Here is a 19406-nt window from a genome sequence, read left to right as displayed (position 1 = left end):
GATTGTTAAAGTGGACAATCCTGCTTAATAATGCTTCCTTAGTTGTTATCTCTTGTTAAACAATAACAATAACAAACTCTATCCTTGTTAGACTAAATTTTCATATTGAACTTCCCGATATAAATACACCTCATGTATGATTAATTCATAATATTATGATAACAAAGGTTCACGATGCTAGCCCATTGATATGCCATTTTAAGCAAAGCATGCCATATTGCTATCTGGTAATCCAATCTGGTAATCCTATCTAAGTTGAATCCTATGCACACCTCAACACAACAAAAACTTTGAATCATACGTTTTAAGGGTTGATGCGGTACTAACGGACATGGGGTATAATACGTAGACTAGCACTTGTGTGAACGAATGGTTAATAATAGATCCAAAAATTCCAAATTTAGTCTTATGTGAGAAATTACTTACAGATAATTTATTCATATATAAAGGGGTTATAATTATAATTGTGAAGTAGTTTTTAGTCTAACTTATAACAAGGGTTGCATTAGTATAGTCTTTACCAGACAAGTTTAAAAAGATATCGAAAAATATATTACTTCATTAACCAAGTGATTACGAAAAATTCACAATTCAATCTTTGTGACATTATTTAAAATATTTTGTGTAGTTTATTTACAAAGAATTAAATGAACTTGAAATATCATTCATCTAAAAATTCTTCATAAGATTATTATGATAGTCTAGTGAAGCATGCAATCTAAATTTTTGCACTTGGATTCATGTATGTCGAGTATTATGCAAAAATGATTACTCTATTGTGTCATTCAAAAGTTTGTTGCATATTTTTTCTTACCTTCCACTTATATTTCTTGCAAATTAAAAACTAAAAAATAAATTATATTTCTTGTGAATTAAGAACTTCATTATCAACTATGTTACTATGTTACCTATGCTTCCATGATATGTGGTTTCTATTATATTACATGTAGAGAATCTGCACCAAATGATAAAAAAATTTGTATTTCTTTTATTAATTAAATAAAAGATTGATTAAAAATAGGAACATGTTTTACAAATAATTATTTTCCTTTTTAATAAATTATTACCTATACTTTGTAGATTCTTGAAAGTATATGGGATTAATAAAATTAAGATGATTGTGAAGGTGAGTGATTTTAGGTAACAACTACACACTTGGAGACCACTAATATTAGCTAAGCATCTAAGAAATAGTTCAACATTAACCTATAAATAATTGTGTATAAAACCTTTGTAGTGTCTATATGCTACTATAAGAAATCAATAGTTCATTTTACAGAACAATCATATTACTTAAATCGAATAAGATGTGTAATTCCTTCCATGTTGAAATCTCTCAAATTATAAATCCCTTTGCAAACTTTACGCTATTCAAAAAAAATTATGCTTTAAGAAATATAATCTCTCTAAAAGGAATCTAAATTTGTTTTGTAACATTTTCAATTTTTTTGGCTTTGGAAACCTTGTTCATAATTTATCTTATTCTTCGATTTTTTTACTTCGATATAATAAATAGTATAAAAGTTTTATCTCGATAAATTAAATATCTCCTTATATGTTAAATATCTCTCCATAAACCAACTACTTCAATTTTTTATTTCGTTTAATCTCATTTAAAATATGCCTAAATTTTTCAATTTTTAAACATATTTTTCACTTTCAATACTTTTTAAATAAAATATATAACTCATCTAATTTATTATTTCCATAAACTAAATGTTATATAATTTTTCATTTTCATAAAATATCTCTTATAGCAACAAATTCAATTTTCATTTCACCAAACGTCATTCAAAATGCCGTCAAATTATTTACAAATTAATTCAAATTGTCGATTTGAGTTGCATAGGTTTTGTAAAACCGCTACTAAATATTAGCATAAAGTTCCTCCTCAAACTTTGGTGAAGCAAATGGTTGTTAAAACAACAATTCACCCAAAAAAAAATGTAAATATAGATGAGTGATTACTTTAGTTTTTTATTTATTTTTTAATATGATAGTAAGTTTTTCATCCACTGAAGTGTGATTTTTTTTGGTTATAATTAAAATATCTTTTTTCTTGAATCACTTATATTAGAAACTTTTGATTGCAACTACTCGTTGTTATAAATACATGAAACATATATCAAATCTTGTGATTTTGTCTTATAATTAAAATATGTTTTTCATGAATTACACATGTTACAAATTTTTGATTGCAATTAATGGTTGTTAAAATTACATGAAACATATATCGAAATAACAGATTATTTATATCGATGTTTATTTTATTTTTTCTGTTTTCTGTCCATTTAATCATGTTTTTTTTAAATGGTAATTCTAAATTTTGTAATTTATACCATATATATTCAAAAATATATTTTAAACAATATAAATTCATAATGTCATAAAAAATTTAACCATAACATTCTAGAAAACAATAAAAACACAATTTTAAATATACAAAATAAAATATAACACATATACTAATATTAAAATATACAAAACCTAACCACACCATAAAAATCTCATTCCAAAAAAATAGAAATAAAATTTAAGATATAACACATATACCAATAATAAAATATACAAAACCTTAAAATCTAAACTACAACATAAAAATCATCTAATGACGATGCATCTATAGTTAAGAAACACTATTATATTATCAACTACTCCACTATTATGATTGTTTAGAATATCCTACTCCATTATCACATTTTATTTTAAAACCGAATTGGTTGTACATGATACACATAATACAAAATTTTAAATTATTTTAATAAATTTTAAATTATTTTCCACTTCCTAGGAAATGAATAATACATTTGATTATAATTATTTAAAAACTAAAATGAAATTAATTTTTCAAATAGGAATGTAATCCATTAATTTTTGTTGTTACTCCTCTTTGTTTGTAAATTTAAAAATATTATGAATATAAACTTTGACTTCACGGGTTATCATGAAGACTTTTAAAATATTTGGAAACAATTGAATTTCTTCTAGTAGTTAATAATTTAATTATGAAATTTTGATTTTTTTGACATCCATGAAAACTTCACTTTGAAATTTTATTTCTACACATTTGTGTTATTTTAAAAAGATCAAAATGCTAATCCAATTACCACAAAAACTAATTAAACTGAACTACAAAGCCATATAAAGTCGAATTCTAAATTTCAGAGCCTCCTAAACTGAACTACAAAGCCATTTATACCTTTTCTTCATTCTTGTGAATCAAGTTGAAATTATTTAGATAAACAAAAATTCAATTCAATACAACTGAGATATCATCTTCATCGAAACACATGTGGCCAAAATAGAATACCACCTAAGTTATTTTTTCTAAGAGGATGAAGTAGCCTATGGGGTTCGCCCAAGGGGATCTGTATTTTCTGTAGGATCCTTATAATCCACATTGAATATGACACCTTCCTCTACAAATGTTACTCGAGCAGTTGTATTCTGAATTGCCTACTCATTTTCAACAAATTTTTTAGATTCTCTAAATACCTGAAAAGTAATTAATAACAACAAAAATAGACAAAAATTATTTATCAGATAATTGGGATATAATTATAAGATAATTAGGATAATTTATAGATTCGACACTGTTAATTTACTACTTGATACTTCCAACGTAATTTTCATCCCTTATTGGCTTGCATTCCCTTTACACTAGTAAAAGAAGAATTGGTAAGTTCCATATAAAGAAATCAATTAGTTTGTTTAAGCACCTATTTGAGTCTTTTTTATGGTCATGTGATTTGTTTAATTTGTTACCTTCTACAGTTCATTGATCGTTGAGAAAAACTAGGTGGAAAGAATCATTAGAGTAATTATAGCGACGAAAATTCTACAATATTTTTCAATTAAGATATTTTCCTTATTTGATTCTTTAACATGTAGATTTCTAAATAATAAAGTTACGTTACTCAACACAACCATGTTAACGTTATGTTATGTTCATATTTAAAATTAATCAATACAAAGATTTAAAGACTTAACTTCATATATTTATTTACTTTAAGTATGTATCATTATTTGAGCTTATATAGCAATTATGTTATTATTTAGTTACTATTTCTTAATTCATGTGAACATTTCTTTCCTAATTTCGTTAAAATAGTTTTTCTGGTGTATAGTTACTATTTTGTAGGATGTCTTAAAATTTTATTTCCTAACATTATGAAATTCTTTTATTTACATATAAGTTTTATAATTAACGATTGTTATGATAATTAGTTAATACTTGTTAGAGTCTTGTAACCATTTGTTTCTTAATTTTATTGATTTTTTTTTTTTTACATATATAGTTACTAATTTTTAGGATCTAATAATGTTATGTTAACTCAACACAACCATATTAATGTTATGTTGTGTTCATATTTACAATTAGTCAATACAAAGAGTTAAACAATAAAAAATAGTTTGAATAATTGATTTATTTTATTTTGATTAAATTACAATTATATTTTTTAGTATATTTTTCTCTAATTTTACCTTAATCAAAAGTAATATCAACTAATTTGATTTAAATAAATAATATATATTTTTAATTAAGATATTTTTTTATTTGATTTTTGGACATGTAAATTTCTAAATAATAAAGATATGTTAACTGAACACAACCATATTAACGTTATGTTATGTTTATATTTATAATTAGTCAATACAAAGAGTTAATTAATAAAAAATGTTTTGAATTATTGGTTTGTTTTTTTTGTTGATTACAAGATACCAACCATAATCCCCATGAAAATTGGTGAATTGTTAGTGTTTTAAATTATTAATGTTGTGTTATATTAGTATTTACATTAAATATAATTTTTCATGACTCTTAAAATTTATTACTATAGAATTTCATATAATCATCTATAACTTAAGCTATTTATTTACTTTAAAAATATATCATTATTTGAGGTTATATAGCCACTATGTTATGTTATTTTTTAATTAACATATTTTCTTTATTTGATTCTTTAACATGTAGATTTCTAAATAATAAAGATATGCTAACTCAACACAACCAAATTAACATTATGTTATATTCTTATTTGCAATTAGTCAATACAAAGAGTTAATTAATAAAAATTGGCTTGAATTATTGATTTGCTTTATTTTGATTACAAGATGTCAACCATGAACCCTATGGAAATTGATGAATTTTCAAGGTGACCAAATTTCAGAGGTGACATGGGACACATGTCAAAAAAGTAAAATAAGACTCCCAAACTTTTAAGCCAATCAGATGGTAATAAATTATTTCTTTCATTAAAAAATAGAAATTGTTATGATAAACCCTAAACTATTAATAGTGAACATAAAATCAATTTCTATAATCCTGACAAAAACTGATAATAATAATTAAAGGAATAATGTGTTGATATACATAATCTCTGCCCAAAATAAATATTATTTTCATTATATATTTTTTTTATGTGGAATACCATAAGAAAACGATAATACCAAACACAACTCCATGCTGATTCAAGAAAATATTAATTATATTTATCTATTTGCGACATATTTGAAATAATAATTTCAATTATTCTATCTAAAAGACGCATCCAAACCAAAGACTTAGTGTGCCCTTATTTTTTAAAATGACAAGTCTAGCGAAAGTATTCAATCATGTTGTAAGAATGTTCTAAACACGCACTACTTTCTTTTTAGTCATAAATACCATCAATTATTATAATAATATTTAATTAAACATGTTTATGTATGTGATTTTACATAAATATATTCACCTTGAATTAGTTATTACATTCTACATTCCCAACATAAGAAATATGATAAAATATGTTGCCCAACTATAGTGAAAACTTAATGCTCAAGTATGGAACTTAAGAAAACCATGCAACACCATATGTTAAGCATTCTATTAGGCATGTCATTCAACATTCTATTAGAACGACACCTATACAATCAAGTTATTAGCACATGTGGTAGGGTGAATGCATTTCAAATTACCATCTTCCTTGCATAGAATCACCACTAGATCATTTTCAACAATACATGAACGAGCAACACCCAATTCACAGGAAAGAGCTATCGCCCTGTTTGTTTATTTTTGGTTCCAAATTTTAAGTTTTCTGCTTACCTGTGTGAATAAAGACTTGTTTTAGTATATTTGAAATAGGAATTTGGCTTCGAATAAAGTGGGAAAGAGAGGGATAAATATGCAGTCCAATTGTAGAGAAATGCTTACCTAGCACACTCGATACATTTAGTTCGAGAGTGGGGTGTGGGATGACATGAAAAGTTACAAGGCTTTTGGAAATTCACCGCACGAGTTTGCCTAATGTTTTCAATTATGAGTCTTGTACAAACCATTAAATTCTCATTTGTTGTTACATCTTCATTATGCTCTAAACACTTGTCCTCATATGCAGAAAATTTGTTTTATCCTTTAAGGAACTTACAATTTGGCCTTTACTGATGTTTCTATAACCTTTTCCTCACATTGTTTCATGGGACAAGGGATGTTGTTAAAGGTTGGTTAAGGAAGTTGTTGGATGAAGTGGAAGAGATAGATGCTATATATCCTTGAGCGGACATGTTAGGGTTGGGGAAGGAAGACATCAAATTTTATGTTGAAGATAACGCCCTAGTGATAAAGGGGGAAACCCTCTCAGATGAAAAGTTAGATAGTAGTGGCCTTTCTTATCTTCTGCAGCTAGCAATAAGTGATATCTTTCATTAGCTTAGGGCACTCATGTTACTATTGATTTTGTTACAACATATACATGGCACGAACTCGTGATGAGTATCGATCCTTATTTGCTGGAGTAGGTGAATCCTACAACAACCAATCTTAACTCTGATAAATGCAAGACAAATTTATAATTGAAATCACATCTATAGGGCACATGCTATGTTTTCCACAATGAAATGATTCAATGTGCCAGGTTTCTACATTTTTTATGTATGAACTCCATTAGTGGCTATATGGATGTTGGATTGAATGAATGACATTATTATTGTTGATTTTCTCAGAATTAGAACTTATTGGTGCGTTTCTAGGCAACTAGTTCTAAAGGTTTTTCAACTTCACTATAATTATATTAACAAGTAAACCACTAGAAAATATCAATCATAGGTTGCACAAGTGAGGTCACTATATGAAAATGGAGAGAGTTAGTTACAGGTTACATTGGCCTCATTGTATGAATCTTAGGTTTTCTCAAAATGTGCTCAAGCACATTATTTGTGTGTCCTTTCCCAACAAAGAAGAATGTATTTTCTGAAGTGTAAGTTCAAGATACCTTGAATCACATTATTTAAGCATTAGACCTTGCGTTTGTTTGATATCGAGAATGTTGTGAAGCTCTAATTTATATAGTATTTGTCTAGTTCAATTTTGAGATATGTAATTTGAGTTTACCAAAATGAAGTGAGATGACAAAACTTTGTTTACTCATAATGATTATTTGGTTGTTTTGAACTTGAGGGTTTTTACTATATTTTTCTACTAAAGTAATTCTTCACATCCATTCCCTATATCTCTATCTTTTGATGTTTGTTGTAATTATTGTTAGCTTTGGCAACATATGGGTTTTAATTCCACTAACTATAAGGAGATTGTGTTTGGATCCAAAAAACTTGCGCTCTTGGCCTGTAGAGAATGAGCAATCTCATTTTTTTCTTGCTGTAGTTTACCAATAGATATAGGTTTAGTGAAAGGTCAACTTCCTCCACTACGAAAAAATAATTCATTCAGTAAAAAATCATACTAAACACTAATGTAGGGCATACTAAACATATCCAATTAGGGGAGAAATTAAAAATTTAAAAGCACCTCAATATAAACCTATATTAATTCCCCATAAATGAGAAGTAATCACATATGTTTCCATTCCTTATAAGCTTTTACGAAAAATTTGTAGTTTGAGTAAAAATATCAAATCCCTTCACTTGTCTATGCCACTTTCCCCATGAGTTTCTGTCCTAGTATTTCACACACAAGCTTCTACTTCTATCCCAACCACTTCTTTGTTCCAACCATCACTTAGCATGAAAAATTCTTACTCCACCCACTGGATTCCATCATCAATTTAAAAAATATCGTGAAAGATACATTTTACATACCTTTGGAGTTGTTTCGTACCATTTATATATCTTCTCAATACTGTAAGTAGATGGCAGTTAAACTAACAATATGATTTCTAGATTATAAGGGAAACTACATTTTTAACTTTGAGCAATGAATTTCTCCTAATAAATGAATTTTATTTGGATTTAAACAAGAACGCAACAAATTATAGATATGACCATAAATACAGAGATGCAACAGAAATAATACTTCATTTCATTGGTGTAAAATACTGAAATATGCTTACAAATAGAAATGTAAATAAACTAGCTCGGGCAATGGTAGTTTATCTCTGGGAAGAGATATGGTGGCTACATGCATCTGAACTGTCTTACAATGAGGCTTGAAGGCCTATTTATTGCTGAGAAACAATGGAAAACCCTAAACATCCAAAAACCTAACCCTAGAAGATGAAGATCCAAACTATGGGCCCCATTTTGGGTAATTGGTACATCAATTTCCCGGGGTCGTAACTTTGGCGTACGATCTCTGTTTTATGCGCACAATACCTTGTTATAAAGATCTATTCGAGGGCTACAGCTTTGGGATGAGCAGAATTGGTCCATTAACATATGTTTCTCCTAGGTTTACCAAACAAATGTCGTTTAGGGCCTCAAAACGGCTCTGGAAGTTCACGACCCGAAAAAACTACCAAAAATAGTAAATTGTGCTACAAATAAGGAAACTCAAAAACTGAAAGAAACAATGGTGGAGGTCCAAGTGGAATAGGCAGGTGGCCACCAATATCCACCTAGGTGAGACTTCCTAATTCCCCCTCATTGCTTCCTCTCATGGCATTCAAATCTGTGTTATATTTTCCCTCCATTGAGTTGTTGGCAATAATTTCATTAAAAATAAAATCATAATCACATTAACAAAGTTGTGACATAATATATAAGATGGCACTTCCCAGCCATAAAAGTCATAATAATTATTACAAAATGTTGTTCAAAATAAGGTATTACAAATTCATCCACTTAGGTAGTTGTATTATTTTTAATATTTTCTTTAGAGAGTCTCACAAGGAAAATAATATTTGATTATCAGAGAGAGTTGAGCTCAAACTTTTGTAAAGGTCTGCTCTCTCCATTTTTCACTTATAACATTTTGGTGTAAATAAAAGAATCTCATAGCTATTGTATTATTTTTTCTTTTATTTTACTAAATTAATACAGTGATGTACAATTAATTTTTATGTATGCTTTTAGTTCTATATGCTACAATTGGGAAGTTTTTTGAAGGGTGTATGGATGGAAGATGAAATTAAGGGCCATAGAGAAGCACATCTGCTACAATGGAAAGACATAGTGTAATGGTTCCTCCCTCTTATCTCCCTTTTGTATCCTTTACCTTCAATATGAAAATATTACACATTCTATATCACTATATTATGTAAGTTCATAGATAGTCTTTGGATAGTTACTACCTTTTCTATTTTCTTCGAGTAGTAGATCCTTTTAGGATTCTCTCCATCATCGCATTTTTAAATTAAACAATCAAGTTACATATGTAGTTTTTCATATCAAGCCATTTCTCGATACTTCTTAAAATTCATTTAGAATTGATATATAAGATTACTTACGTGACTCCATTAACCACGAAATTGAAGGTGCTAATATCCTTTTATCTACCACTCTCAAAATATCTAAATCCATTTTCCACTTTGTTTATGTTGATAATCTTTTTCATGATCCCACCACATGCCAAACACATTAAGCCTAGTAACCATAAGAAATCCACGATCAGTTACGATTACATTTACCCTATTCTAAAGTGCAGAGGATAATTTAGTGATTTCATACCAGCCAACATCCTAGTTCCACAAGGTTAGTACCCTATGTTTGTGTTTTGAAGTTAAGGTGTTATTTTGTGTGGTAATGGGTCTTATTCAAATAAAATGACTTGATACATTAATTAAATAAATCTTAAATACTCGTACATACAGATGTTAGGATATGACCATTATTGATTGTTGATTGGTTAAATTTTCCTACTCTCATCAACTCATGTTTTCAAAAGTATTGGAATTAAGATCTAAGACCATGGGGCTTCACCTTGTTCATCATTGTATTATCATGTTCATTCATAAATGGGGTTTTAAATTATAAAAAAATTAAGTAGATATATTATAGGTATTGGGATACGTATGTGGGGTATCAAGAGGTTTATAGGTACTAAGGAGGGTATAAAAAAGGGGTATACAGTAAAAATAGGATTTTTTATTCAAAAAAATGTATTGGAAGGGGGTTGAATAAAATTATTTTGAGAGATATTTAAGAATATCTAGTTAAATTAGGGGTAATTTTTAATATCCTAGTGAGTGATATGTTATAAGTTCAGTAAGTGAACACCCCATAATATAGACCATTCCTTCTCCTTCTTGAAGACCTTACTTCAAGTATTATCTCATCTTTTTTGGTGTTTAAAATATCAACAATGCATAGAATATAAGGGGTGAAATCATTCATCCTTGAAGATTGCACAATCATTAATATTCTCTCTTGGTTTTCATTTTGATGAAATATACTTTTATATGAGGAAAAACAACACGCATAAAATTTGATCATAATTTTAATTTCCTCCGTTTTATATACATAAAATATTATAAATATATATATATATATATATATATATATATATATATATATATATATATATATATACACACACACACAATTCATAAAATTTTTATAACTTTTTATTTACAAAATCTGATATCTTTTTTTGAAATTGAAAATCATATAAAAAATAAAAATGAAAAAAATACATAAAAATTCAATAAACAAGAAGGCTAAGTGTGCAGACCATGGTTTTAGGAGTTAGTCCTTTGAACATACCTAGAAATTTTGTGAAAATAGAAATTGTATGAAATATTTTCACATAGTAATGTTCAACCATTAAACAATATTTGTCTGGTATTTGAAGGTGGAATGATAGAATTTGTGTACCAAGTTGTTGTTCTCTACTATATAAACTTATGTTTTAAATCTTTTGTGAAAGGATTTGTGAGGTGAAAGTGGGATGAAATTATTTCATGTAAATAGAAAAACTAAAACTAATTCATGCAATTCTGCTTAATATTAGAAAGAAACCAACTTTGTCATTCTTGCAAATAATATAAAGATCATGTTCTTTCTTCTTTTACCATTGGCCTCAAACAACATACTTAAGAAATTTCTTGTAAAAGGAAGCATCTTTCTCTTCCTCAAAAAATTTGCATGGATATGTAGTGGTTTTTCTTATAAGATACATGTTACAATGATAGGGGTTTCTATCTCTCTTCTCTTTGTAAAAGTTTTAACTATAAAAGTAACAATATTTTTCTTCCTGGGAAAAAATCGTAATTTTATTAGTGAGAACAAAATTACATCTTGCACTTTCTAAGAAACATAGAATCATCAAGTCCATGACTGATTATAATCAGAAACATACAAAAATCAAACTATTATACATTTGAGGAGAAAATTTAGGCTCTTATCGCTTTCTTTTTCTCGACCTTGTGTCATTCCCCTTGAGACGGCGAACACGTGACAAGAGCAAGCCGATTTCCAATTTCAGGTCTTGCATTGCCCTTGTCTAAATCTGAATTTTCTGATGAATGTATACATTTGTACCCACTAGTATCCATTGCCTCTGGTATGTTTGCTGGTAGTACTAGATTGTTCTATGGTTTAGTCGGACCTTGAGAGTTTTCCCCCTGTGTTTGTGGTACTTCTGTTATCTGGTTGTTCCCAATGTATGTGGGTTCCTCCTCTGCTTCGTCCTCCTCCTCATCAGGTTTGGGTGGAGGGCAATTCCAACCTTTGGGTTGTTTCCCATTCTTCTTCTTTCTTCTGGTGTCTTTCTTGGCTTCAGGACACATATTTTGAAGGTGCCCTATTTGCCTGAAAATTCTACATCTAAAAGTTGTGTTCTCATAATCTAGAAGTTGTGTCCAATTCTGTTGCTTGTGGATTAGTTGTATGTGATCCGGTAAACCTTTACTAAGATATAGTTCCACACATATCCGTGGGTATGTGTAGATCCTTTCCTCCAATCGTTGGGTATCCATCTTAATATATTTCCCTATGATGTTCCCTATACCTTCTAGAACACGACCATCCTAGAAATGTAGAGGGAGATTCTGCAGCTGGACCCAAACCGACATTCTGGTAACAACCATGGTGTTTGCATCAAAATCTGGGAACCAGGGTGTGATGAAGAGGCCTGTCGATCCCCAGAACCATGGCCCTTCCTGTAAGATAATATATCTTGCCTCCGATGTTGGGAATTTTACAATGAAGAACCCTTTGGAACAGAGGTGTATTTCACAATCTAATGTCCAACTGGTCAAAATCGAATGTTAAATCTCTACTAGTTTTGGCCAGAAACAATTGAAATGACAAATAATGGCTTGTGATTGAAACATAGCACAATGCTCAATGTTTCTATATTGTTTATATTTAGTTCTAGAATGGTGTTCAATTTTTCCACTATGTACGGGCTAGGGGAAGTATCGACTTGTTTTGATGGCTTTGAATTTGTTCTTTTTCCTTGTAGGATATTTTTGAAGGAGACTCCTCCAATTATTTTCTTTTGTTTCGTTTTTGTGCTTTTCGAAGAACTGCACCCATAACCTCCTCCTGCATTATTTGTTTTACTGGCTATCGTAACACTACCTCTTAGTCTTGGGTTGAGGGATACAGAGGACGTTGATAAGATATGATAATCCTTCAAAGCCCAATTATTTTGTAATTCTTTGCCCCCATATATCAAATTCTTCATATGAGCGAGGTATCTGACATTTTTTGACATGTTGTGCTTAAGTTGTATCACTTTGTCTATTTTATTTACCCAGACCAATAAGGAAATCCCATCAGGGGTTTTAGAAAGATTTGAAAGCGGAGAGGATTTACGAGGTTCTGTGAGCCATAATCCAAATTTTTGTTGATAGACCTCTCTATTACGGGTATCCCATATACTGAATGTTCAGTATGGAGTAGGTCAAAACTAGGGCCATCCCATCAGTGCCAAATATCAGTGTTTGTTCCGGCTTTGTCTTGGGAGAGCGCATGATGGTGTGGTGCACCAGGAGGAGAGGGAATTTATATTGTTCGCCTTCAGCATCAATAAGTTATGTGCCCGAAGTACCCAGTTTTGCTCTTCTCCCTTCCAGCTCAGTGACATGGAGTTGGTGTGGTTGTAACAATAGTCTCGCCTCCACATTAGTGCCAAAAAACATGTATCCCTTTGTTTGTGAGCAACATGAAGTTATTCCCCTCATGATTTCGGTCCCAAATGTGAGACTGTGACCACAATGACAGTCCATGTCGCAGCTCTAGTGTTTGTCATGTGCTTTGTCCACTAAAAAATTATTGTCTCTGTCTTCCTCAGGGACTCCAACAGTAGCTGCGCAAAATATTTCTCACAAACCTTCTTCAACCATTCCATACGGGGTGTCAGCTTCTATGGGTCCAAGAAAAATGTGGAACCGAATGCGAAAAAATTGTATCATTTTTGATGCCTTGAGTTTGGAGTCTGCCACAGGGCATTGATCTCCTTTTTCTGTAAGCTCCAAGTCCCTAGCAATCCAACACCCTAGTTGATCATGCCAATATGGAGATTCAGTATAAACCCACCCAAAGTTCAGAGCCCTCCAGCGACCAGGTGCCTCAGATCCTTGGATGCCATGTGAGCCATCCAAGGGACAAATCGTGGCAGCCAGACCAAATCCCACATTTCCACACAGTGAAACCCTAACTCCATATAGCTCCATTTTCCTCCGCGATTCAATATATCTTTCTCAAATTATCATAAAAGTAACATTACTTATTTGGATTGCATGTTCTATTATATATCTTTATATTTTTAATTTCAATGAAAGGAAAAAATAAAAATATTACTTATAAATATGTTTTGATGTATCATTGTTAGCATTACTAATAATGATGCATTATGTTCATTTTAGCTTGATTACAAAAAAGAAACTACTTATAATAAATTATTGTAACCTGGAATAAATATACATTTACATTTTTTCATATAATACTTACTTCCCTATTTTCTATTTTATAGACTTGTTTTAATTCTCATACTTGATTTTTAAAATACACCACTCTTTCGTCATCACCTTATAATTATTAGTTATCAGATTTCGATAAGTAAACAATTCTAATGCCCCCATTACTACAAAAGGAAGGGTAGTGTAACAAAGGATATATCTGCAATTTCTTGAAAACTAATTCATTTAGATTAATCCCAATTTGTTATATGTTCATCTAATTTAAGAAAAAATAAATGTTAGAAAAGCTAATTTGTAATATTCATGTTTGGGATAGAGATATAGTTTTATCCTTTCCTTTTTATATTACTCTGAATAAGACCTATTTTAAAAGAGATATTAATACAGCTTGAAATGATATAGACTTATTAATTTATGAATGTAAATAAACAAACATTATTGAATATTATATTAATTAATGGATTTTAGGTATAGTTTATAGAAATGTTTATTTTATTTGAGTTATTGAGTGCAATGAGCTTTACACGACATCCCTAGATCAATCTCTTCAATTGATTTCCTTAGTTATATGATTGAATTAATGTTATTCTAGATCAAGTGCAATGTTGACAAATTTACAATGAGCACCAACCACAAAATTGATAAATTGTTCAAAACCTTTTACCTTAAATTTCCCATGAAAAAAAAATCATAAAATTATAACTTTACTTTATCTCTATACTTATTTTTTAACAATAAATTAGAAATATAATATATATCTTACCAACTATAATAAATTAAAAATATAATACACATAATTTTACGTACAATGAATTAGAAATATAATACACATAATGTCTCATATATATATGTTTGTGTCTATGGCAACCAAAAAACCTAATCTCAAGCATGTTAACATGTTGGATAATTTGAACTAATGACCTCTCAAAAATAAAAAAAATTCAACCAATAACATAACCTTAGACACTACTATCAACAACTGTATTCTTAATATATGCATAAACTTATATGTAATATATTAAATTTTAACGTTCCTAAATAATGTAAAAAACTTTATAAAAGTTTAATAATTCTCGAGACTCTACTTAAATGTTCGGCTCAATTTACAAATTAAATATATTATCAATTATGGCAAAGCACAATGGTTAACAGTTGAACTCATAAACAAATAAAGATATAGTTGACTTAATGCATAAGGCACGTGAATGAAAATAGTCTCACTCTCCAAAATCGAATCAATTAATTTTGATTTAGGGTTTCCATCATCATACTTCATCACCCCCTTCATTTCATGTATGGTCCCTTTTAGCTTTGATTGGGCACGGATGTGAAGCATATAAGGTCTCTAAATATTTCATTGAGAATTTGGAAGAATTCTGATGTCAAAGATGCTAAAATTGACATTGGCCCACGAGGATGCAAAAGTTGATTTGTTATGACCGACATTGAATTCTTGTTATAGTCTTTCAAAATTTACTATGCATAGACGTGTGCATCCGCCATCATTTTTACCTATGTGTAACCTTATCGTCCATGTATCATGCCACAATAAAGTACCCAAACATGACATTCATTGAAAATACGAAGATATCAATATGAGTCCATAATCAGTAGTATCCTTCCAATAAAATGAAAGAGGAGGGAAGAGAGATGAAGATGGGGCAGCCATGCGCCGAACTAAAAGCGGTGGCTCTTGCATCTTCAGCGGAAACTGCTCTCGTTGTGAGATTTCTAAAAAAGGAGACCCTATAAGAGCTATATATGTCGCTTCTGGTTGCGACGGAATCTTCCACATAGGTCCAACGTCTATTTCGCTTTGCATGTCCGCCGTATATTTCGCTTTGCATAGCGCGTGCATTAGTTTCACGCCACCCATATGTGGATAACAACAACTGCTACACCTCCGCCTCTACTACTATTCGCTTTTCTCCATTATTAACACTGCATTCAACTAGCCGCAGAGCCGCGTCTCTAGCTTCCCCTATATATTTCTCATGACCCAACCATGTCATGCCATTACCCGCTGACATCACAACAGACTCTAATAAATGAAAACAAAAAATGTATGATTTCCTTTTCCTTTCCCATTCCCATTCCCATTCCGATTGCAGGAAGAAAATTAGTTGAATATCTCAACTTACACGCTTCCTGCAACTGGTAGCTGAGACTAATCGGAAAGTTATCAACAAAAGTACGTCATAACGATAAGAACGAACATGGAACTTTCAAAATCTCTTCGCTTTTTCAGAAATAGAATAAATTTCCCCTCTTTTCCTGGTCGCTCTCTTCTGCAAATTTTCCTCCAATTTCACGCAAGGAGGGACTCTAATCGATTGATTACGCCGTAAGGCGTTACTTTGGGAAAAACTCCCCTCCCATGCCACGGTAACTTTATATACCATTCATTTGGGTGTTAGACGATTGGAATGACTTGGACCATTGGATCAACCGGTATGACCGTATGAGTATAAATAAGTTATAAAATGGTTCAGTCAGTTAAGAGTTATTAATTTAAAAAATTCATACGTTATACATTTAATTCAATTATTAGAATTTCAATACCCTTATCTTGAACCATGCCCTTCGTTCAATCCATTTTCTCAAGTGAGATAATTTGTTGTAGGAATCAATTGTTTTCATTTCTTCTTAACTGCAACACTGATTTTATTTGGAAACCAAAACTAATTCTCATTTAGTCCATTTGGCTCGTTTCTTATTTTGCAATTGGCTCGTTTCTTATTTTGCAAAAATCGATGGAAATTTAAATCATTGACTCATTCTTTTAATTCCTTTGCTACAATCCATTAATACGGCATTATAGCACTACATTGAGAGCTGATAGATTAGTAGTATGTGATTGGTAGGGAATATCTAATTTCTAAGTCAATTTAGTGGTCCTTGGAACTCTGATAAACTTGGGCTAAGCAGTTTGTTGGTGTTTCAATATTCTTTCTTCACTATAATATGGTTGCTCACTTTAGGGAAATCAATGAAGAGCATCATTACAATAATGTTTCTTCTCATTTTGAGTTTGTGAATAGTGCATCATATTTTTATTGTTAAGTTACTTGGATTGCAAACATATGAGCATAACTATGTAGACAATGGAAGAATGTTGAGTAATGTGTTAGATGCCTTACTTCCCAATGCATAGAATTTACAACATATTTGTCTTTAAACTAGGGGAAAAAATTACAATTCTTTCTTCACTATAATATGGTTGCTCACTTTAGGGGAATCAATGAAGAGCGTCATTACAGTAATGTTTCTTCTCATTTTGATTTTTTGAATCGTGCATCATAATTTTATTGTTAAATTACTTGGATTGCGGACATATGAGCATAACTATGTAGACAATGGAAGAATGTTGAGTAATGTGTTAGATGCCCTACTTCCCAATGCAGAGAATTTACAACGTATTTGTCTTTAGACTAGGGGAAAAAATTACATTGGTCCATTTGATGCGCTGGAAAATAATCGTAAATATCACTGCCATGAGGCATCATTATTTAATTTTATAATGATTTTTTTATTTTTCATTTATTTCTTTTTCAATTTTTCAATTTAATTAAATTATATTGATTCTTTCAAATTATTATTATCATAAATTTTAGGGATTAAATTATCATTTATATTTATTTGTCAATATTAATAATCATATTTTTATTTTAACATTTCTTTTTGGCTTATTAAGATCACAAACATTCATCGCCATTAGAATTATATCATTAATATAAATAGAAGAAAATAATGATTATAACTGAGAAAAAAGAGTTAAATGACCATTATTTTATTAAAATAAGTTTACAAATATAAATATATCCAAAACTTAATGGTGATGATTATTATTAAGGTGAGACCGATGTTGAATGAGGTCTATTAGACCTTAAGAAAGAAATATATTAATTGAAACTTTTTAATATTTATGCAACTCTCCCCCCTTTAAGAAGAATTATGCTAGCTACCATCATGTCTCATTGTGCATCGTCCATCATGTCTTATTGTGAATAATCGATTTGTGTGTTAGACGATTAAAATAATTTGCATTGTTGGATCGTATTGGTGGTGTTTGCTATCATGTCTCATTATGCATTGTCGATTTGTGTGTTAGATGATTAAAATAATTTGCATTGTTGGATCATATTGGCGGTGAAGATCCAAAAATAACTTTGGAACTACCCAACAATGATATTGGATTTTGGATCTGGTATTTTTTTAATTCATATATCAAAATCTCCATCTTCGAACACTTTTTGTGCCCAAAAAAATTCAAGGGATTGTCTGTCAGAAAATATGGAGCAAGCACATATTCATCTTGATGCACCTTCTAAACATCAATGTTCGTCTGCAAAACAAATCCATAGGAAATATGTTTTAGTGGCAAAAAAAAACATAGGAAATATGTTCTGGTGGCAATAGGTTCCTTGACATCCTTTTTGTTTAGAATTCAAATCTCCCCCTTGGGTTTTGAGGGCTTCGATGCTCAAATATCTCCTTGGGAACATTCAAATTACTCATTATATTTGTAGGATAGAGCTTGGGGATTTGTTCCAGAACCCATGATAAAGAAAACTAGATCTCACATACCACTAATAATCACCATAGCCACATTGCATCATTATTGGGATGGTGAATATGCCATATGAGGAAGAAACAAAGTGCTACAAGACATATTAGCATCAACAATCACAATAGCTTGTTGTTTTATCTCTCTTCCTCCATGCCCTTCATTCAATCCATTTTCTCAAGTGAGATAATTTGTTGTAGGAATCATTTGTTTTCATTTCTTCTTAACTACAACATTGATTTTATTTGGAAACCACAACTAATTCTCATTTAGTCCATTTGGCTCGTTTCTTATTTTGCAAAAATCCATGGAAATTTAAATCATTAACTCATTATTTTAATTCCTTTGCTGCAATCCATTAATATTGCATTATAGCATTGCATTGAGAGCCGATAGATTAGCAATATGTGATTGGTAGGGAATATTTAATTTCTAAGTCAATTTAGTGATTGGTAGGGAATATTTAATTTCTAAGTCAATTTATTGGTCCTTGGAACTCTGATAAACTTGGGCTAAGCAGTTTGTTGGTGTCTCAATATTCTTTCTTCACTATAATATGGTTTCTCACTTTAGGGAAATCAATGAAGAGCATCATTACAATAATGTTTCTTCTCATTTTGAGTTTGTGAATAGTGCATCATATTTTTATTGTTAAATTACTTGGATTGCAAACATATGAGCATAACTATGTAGACAATGGAAGAATGTTGAGTAATGTGTTAGATGACTTACTTCCCAATGCATAGAATTTACAACAT

Source organism: Pinus tabuliformis, chromosome 4_2, assembly GCF_031772625.1.
Source record: "Pinus tabuliformis cultivar Carrire ecotype Pingquan chromosome 4_2, CPIR1, whole genome shotgun sequence".
In the NCBI taxonomy this organism is placed as follows: Eukaryota; Viridiplantae; Streptophyta; class Pinopsida; order Pinales; family Pinaceae; genus Pinus; species Pinus tabuliformis.
Note: the sequence above shows the minus strand (reverse complement) of the source record.